At 34.6% G+C, this 7,199-nt stretch overlaps 1 long non-coding RNA gene across 1 annotated transcript; it reads left to right on the forward strand.

Annotated features, from left to right (window-relative positions):
- Positions 1-2,945: 2,945 nt before the first annotated feature.
- On the forward strand, positions 2,946-6,729 carry LOC145718101 (uncharacterized). Its single transcript, XR_014141581.1, has 2 exons — positions 2,946-3,058; positions 3,789-6,729. It is a non-coding gene; the product is annotated as an uncharacterized LOC145718101 (long non-coding RNA).
- Positions 6,730-7,199: the final 470 nt, after the last annotated feature.

Raw genomic sequence — 7,199 nt, forward strand, 5'->3', positions numbered from 1 at the left:
GGCAACGTGATGCCCCCAGCTTTGTTTTTCTTTTTCAACATTTCCTTTGCAATTCAGGGTCTTTTCTGGTTCCATACAAATTTTAGGATTATTTGTTCCAGCACTTTGAAAAATGTCATTGGAATTTTGATCAGGATGGCATTGAAGGTATAGATTGCTCTGGGTAGCATAGACATTTTAACAATGTTTATTCTTTCATGGAACATTTTCTATTTCTTTGTCTCTTCCTCAATTTCTTTCATGAGTATTCTATAGTTTTCTGAGTACAGATCCTTTTCCTCTTTGGTTAGATTTATTCCTAGGTATCTTATCTAGCCCATCTTTTTATCTAATTTCCAAATAACCTTTTCACATGTTTCATGTTCTTTTTTTTAAAGATTTTATTTATTTTGTCACAGAGAGAGAAAGCACAAGCAGGGGGAGCTGGAGAGGGAGAAACAAGCTCCCTGCTGAGCAGGAAGCCCAAAGCGGGGCTCAATCCCAGGACCCTGGGATCATGACCTAAGCTGAAGGCAGACTCTTAACCGACTAAGCCACCCAGGTGCCCCTTGTTTTTGCCCAACTTACATACTCACTGTTCACCCTTCCCTCTTTTTAGCTTCCTTCACACATTTTCCCTCCAGCTGAAATGTACTACAAATACTACCATGACCAAATGCTATCTTTATTCAAGGCCTAACACAAGTTCTATTTAAATTGTAAATTCTTCCCTGATTATTCCATTTTCTGCTTCATTTTTCTAAAAATAATCTGTGTTAAAGAGGGCATGTACTGAATGGAGCACTGGGTGTTATACGCAAACAATGAATCATGGAACACTACATCAAAAACTAATGATGTAATGTATGGTGATTAACATAATAAAAAATAAAAAAATAACCGTTTTTCCTTGAAATCCCATCTCATTGTGTATATACTCTTTTAGCACACAACATTTGGACTTGTATCATATTTATTTTTTGCAGAAATTCACTCTTCCCTACCACATTGCAGACCCCTTAAGAATAGAAACCCAGGAGTATTTATCATTGTAGTCTCCCCTAGGACTAGGTGACAAAGAGCAGGTGCTCAGTAACCATTTAAAAATAAATCATTGCTTTTATGGTCTTTAAGGCATCCAGTCTGGTCTATTGTTTGTCTCCAAAATTTTCTTGGGCACAGTAATTTCTGTCACATACAAGTAATCATGGTCAAGTATTTGAAATTATTTTATCATTTCCAACCAAATAACAGAGTTCAGAGAATCTGAAAGGAACATTCACTAGAGGATAAAAGCATAATGATTCTTAGATATACATTAGAAATTTCTTTTGAAAATATGCGATCTAGTCCTAATGATGCATAAATTCATTTGCTAGCATAGCTATAACAAATACCACAGGCTAGGTGGCTTTACAACAGAAATTAATTTCTCACAGTTCTGGAAGCTGGAATTCCTGGATCAAGGTGTTGACAGGGTTGGTTTCTCCTGAGGTCTCTCTCCTTGGTTCATATCTTCACACAGACTTCCCACTGTGTCTGGTCTCCAATCTCCACTTCTCATAAGGACACAGTCACACTGGATTAGGTCCCATCTCTATGACCACATTTTAAGTTAATTACTTCTTTAAGGACTTCATCTCCAAACACAGTCACATTCTGAGGTATTGGGGGTTGGAGCCTCAACATATGACTTTCAGGGGATATGGTTCAGCCCATAGCATTGCAGCTGCAACTTTCATAAGTCATTCAGTGCTCTTGGACTTAGCCTTTTCTTTTGTAAAACTGCATATTTTCATCCTTTCTAAAATTCCTCTCAATTCAGTATCTTTAATTTCTCTATGGATCATTACTCTTTTATAATGCATTCTCTAGAAAGTATCTTACTGAACGTCACCATCCTTCATGCACCTTATGAAACCTGGAACTTTGCAGTCATCTTGCATTCTTCTTTCTCCCCTACCCTCAATCCAACCAAACACCTCTACCTGCTCAATGGCTCTTCCTGACTCTCACTTCTTCCTTTCTCAGCTGAGCCCATGTGGATCTTCTTGAAGTTTCTCTGCTTTCACTAGTCTGTCTTCATATTGTCATTATGTGATCACTGCAATTTTTTCGCCATTGTCTAGAGACTATAATATCTAAATGAATTTATAAGACTGTTAAGGTCCTAATTTTCTTTACTGCCTTGATTCCCACCAACACTCCCCCTGTGCCTTTTACCCTCCACAGCAGTTTATGTCCCTGAGATATTGACCTGTTTGTGGTGCCCATGCTTTGGCCAAACTTTTTCCCTTTTGTCTGAAATGCCTTTTCCCCTGCTTGTTCTTCTGAATGATTTTGTTATGTCTACTTACAGTTCAAATGCTTTTTCCCATGTGAGGCCTCCCTTACTTCCTGAGGCAGAACCAAGAGAAACTTGTCTTCTGCTCTCCTTCTGCTTCTGATATACCGTCATTATCTAATTGGCTTAACACTGTGATTTATTGATCTGTCATTCCACTAAGTTTTAAGCTCCTTGAGACCTTGGATTGCTTGCTTTATCTTTGAAGTCTAATAAACATTTGTTTAGGGAATGCTGTTTATGAAAACCTAAGTACAAAGATTAAGTAAAATATAGGTTTGTTGAATTAATGTTAATATCTATTAAGATTTTTAAAAATATATAACTCTACTCATTTGATTTTAATTCCATTCTTTTAAAACTTACCTGTTTCAGATATTAGATCCATATTCAATATTTTGTCACATATAGGGAACTATTTATTAGATTAGACACTGGATGACTTGGATTCATTAAGTTTTGGGTAAAAAAAAGTTAAGAAAAATTATGTTGGCTTTGAAGTTTCTTTTGCCCTCTAGGTGTGTGCTTACAGAATAGAGCATTTCATCAAACTATGTTAGTTATCTGCTTTGTTGGTACTATTTCAATTCCCACATTCCTTTCCTTCACCTCCTTTTTTAGATAAACAAGCTGGAGGCACGCCTCAGGCAGGCGGGATGCACAGATGATAAAGGGATTCGAAGAAAAGACAATGAACACTGGATGAAAGAAGACTGCATTAGCTGTATGTGTAAGGTATGTGTTGCTAGAAGTTTTTCCACCTTCATCCTCCTGTTTTACTTCTGCTGGCCTGCCAGTTGAGACAAACCTGAAAAATTCAAGAGAGAAAAATGTTCTTTTTGTGAATAGATTCTAGGCATATTTTTTAAGGTCAAGATATTGATGTGAGATTTTGAGGTTTCTGATTATTGATATAAATATGCCACTATCTCATGAACACTTGCCAAATACCATGGGGCTTTTCACATTTTCACTAATAACTGAGAGAGCTGACACTCAGGATGTTTAATGAGCTTTGCCAAAGATTACACAAATAGAGGCAGAAATGGGGCTTGAATTCATCTCCTTATTCTCCAGTCAGGCTCACTACAAAAGTTGCCTGAAAGCATTTGGTAAATATTAAAAAATGTTATCATGGTACCCACCAAAAGAAAAAAGCTCAGTCTTTATTTAGTTTGTTTTTTGGACAGAGCTGATACCAATCACTCCTGCCTCTCTCCACACCTCCGGCCCTCCGGTTTGGGAGGTAACATTTTATAGGCCAGTACTTCCAGCCTTGCTTTTACGTGATGCAAATGTAGAAATAAAGCATTGATAGAACTACATGTATAAATTAGCTCATACCATGGGTAATTTTTATTATATTGAGATAGTCAGCCAATCAGATTACATATTATAAGAAACTTTTAAAAAGGTAATTCCACTGTAAGAAACATGGGAATAATCTTTGAATGTTGCCTTTCAGAGTGGCCAGGTCACCTGTATGGTGAAGACTTGTCCTACGGCTCCATGTCCCAGTCTTGAATTGGTGAAAGGAACCTGCTGTCCAGTTTGCAGAGACCCGGGAATGCCAGCTGATTCCCCAGAGAACCGCTAAGCAATTTACTGCTCTTGAGCCCTGAATGGGGAATTTCTCAGGAAAAGGCAGTCAGGCACTTTTATTTAACCTGTGGTCACACTCCTGGCACAGAAATCACTGCTCTAAAACAAATTAGCTCATTTAACCCATCAACATACTGATGATCTTGCATCTTTTCATTTTCTAACATATCTTGAAGTAATGCAAAATTAATGTCTATAAAGAAGATAGGGATTACTTTATTGTGAGAAATATTTCTTATTGTAAGCTACCAGTTTTACATACTGTACAGGGAAATAAAAAGAATTTCATGCAATATTTTTTTAAAAATCTGAGTATTGTGGAAAATCTCTCATTTCAAAATTCAGAGAGATTATATGATCTCCAGGAATTTTGAGAGAATGGGTTTTGCACTCAGAGAAAACATCTGGAAAGATCTGTGATAACTTTGGCACATGTAATACGTGCTGCTTCCCTCACTCCGTCTCTCACATCTAGAACTTAGATAATGGCCAGATATTTCTGGAAAGGCACTTACCTTAACCATCAGTAGGCTCTAACTTCTAGAACATTAGGGAAAAGTGAGTGAAAGTATCATTATTTGGAGGAGCTTGCCATTTTTACATTTGGCTAGAAAATACAAACACTATGAGGGGAAGATCCTTCAAAGGAGCCTTGCTCAATCTTTGCCTTTCCATCACTTGTCATTATTATCACCAGTGAGATGTCGAAATTGAAATTTATCAAGTCTGAACAATTCAGGAACAAGCTGAGTTTACTATCAGAAAAATTGGAAATGTTTTTGACTTTAACAAAAGGTGTTGCTATGAGGTTTCTTCTAATTTTGGCACTCTGTTATAGCATTTAAAATACAATCCAATAGACAATAGGTTAGCTATATTCAGAATTGAATATTTAGTAAATTAGGTGAGTTTCACTTAATAAATTCTTTTAAACTATGGTGCAGCCACAGTATTTGGGGTTGGTTGCAGTTGTTGGTAGATTTGTTTAAGAAATTCTTTGTTCCAGGACTTTTGAGGAGAGACTTCATGTAGTGTCCTGCCCAGAGGGGCTCTCAGGGTGATAACTCTACTGTTTTCCAATTACAAAATAAACATTTATCATCAGGCACAAAATCTCCCAATATTTAGAAGTAATATGTAAAATACAATATTCATTGTAGTGAAAATATTTTCATGGTTTTAATATTATGAGTGAGGAAAGATGTTTTCGGAGTTTGATAATACAGGTCATTATTTTAAAAATGTATTGGTGATTCCCTCCCAAGATACAAAATAATTTTTTACTAAAAAGTTTAAGGACAAAACTATATGTCCTAAAAGTTTGATGTTTGTTGCATTTTTAAGTCCAAAATAATTTCTAATTATATTTCATTTTGAAAGACAAAATGTAACAAGTCCCAAAAGCTTGACATTTGTTGGCCTTTCAAAACCCGACAAAGTGAAATGAAGCTAAACCTCATGGAAGTATAATTAGTTCCTCTGGAACTACAGTAAACATATTGCAAATTACAATAACACATGTAATAGTTTAGGTTTCTCATCATGTTCATTTGTCATTTTATCATTTTATTAAAGTTTAAGCAAGACCTGTATGATATCTCATATGATTTTTTTATACATAACCACATGTTAATTTGGATGCCACCTGGTCAGTATGTTTGGCTTGTTAAACATAAGCAAATATCAAAATAACAGAATGAAATTATCACTTAAAATGGAACATGGGGATTTAAAAACTTGTCTGTCAACTGACAATTTGAAAATTCAGTAACCTTTACAAATATGGTTATAATATCATCATACAGATTACCTTTTGCTTTATTCATTTTACTTGTATTTCATTTATTTGACTGTGTTTTTAAAAATGTTTCATTTTTGAAAGTAATATTGTGTATAATAAAAATTTCAAGTATTTCCCAAGGATATATAAACCTTTGTATTCCATTTCTGCAGTCCAAAGGTGAATGTTATTTTCAGTTTGTATGTGTGTGTCTGTGTGTGTGTGTATTCCTCTATACAGTTTCTATGCAACACAAATATGATGATGTTTCTTCCTTGTGATTTTGTTTATTCCAAAGAACCTTAAAACATTGAAAATCCAAATGTATTTGTTAACAATATTTGATATATTATATTCTGCCATGAAATTTGCTTGAGGTAAAATTTAATGTTTTTTACATGTGACACTTTTCTGATCTGGGGCAAAGGAAGTATCCATGAGGAGGTATACACAAAGAAGATGAAAGCATTCTTGGGCTCACTCTTTTCCTGATTTCGTCTGCTAAAGAAAGGCAAAGATTTTTAGCCAGGATGTATGATTATGTGAAAAGGTAGAAAAATAGCTCCTTTCTTTCAGGGGCTCTTTTTTTTTTTAAATTTATTTATTTTTTTCTTTCAGGGGCTCTTTAATGTCTACTTTGTACCTCCTATACATAAGTGGCCACACTGCACACAGAGCTACATGACATGTAGTTGAAGGGATATAGACAGCTTTTATTTGAGACTGGAGATTAAAAATAGAGCATTTACCTGACAAATAGTCTTTAATGCTCACAGAAGGCAAATAACAATGCTTAAGACAGATTTTTTATGTTGACCTGTTTATTTTCTAGATCTGTATGTTATGGGGGCAGAGGTAGGAAAATTTGTTGGGAATTTTGGTAAGGATTTTTTTGTTTGTTTAATTGTGAAATGATGTTAAAATAGATTTACTGAACTGTAATTACTACAAATACCCCATTGCCCAATGTCATGTTTAATGCATTTTCATTTGCAAATAAAATATAGTTTATTAGTAAGTTAAATTGAGTTCATGGATATCTCACACAGAAATCCTATATTCCAGTTTAGGAAAGATGTACTTTATTAAAAGCCATATTTAGGTGAGTGTCCTCAACATTTATTGGCATGGTAGAGTTTGTAAAAAAACAATGTAAACTTTTTTGTTCCTCATGAATATACAAAATAAGGGATGGGGTACTAAATATAAGTAGTGCTAAAATCTGTACCTTAAATATAACTGCATATGCTATGTTTTTAGTCCTTGTATTAGATAATTTACTTGCTTTTGTTTCAAGCATCAGAAATGAATCATTTAAATTTGCATCTCAAACATAAACTAGAGAGACAGAATATATAATATTTCCTGAAATTATGAAGCTCATTTTGTGTTCTAAACATACTTCGTGAAACAAGAGAGGAGAATTTCTTTAAACTTAATTATTAACAAAAATGGTTCAACTCTAAGGCTCTGGCTCATATATATATATATATA

Source organism: Leptonychotes weddellii, unplaced genomic scaffold (genome assembly GCF_054177405.1).
Source record: "Leptonychotes weddellii isolate Sample4059 unplaced genomic scaffold, ASM5417740v2 HiC_scaffold_10811, whole genome shotgun sequence".
Taxonomy (NCBI): domain Eukaryota; kingdom Metazoa; phylum Chordata; class Mammalia; order Carnivora; family Phocidae; genus Leptonychotes; species Leptonychotes weddellii.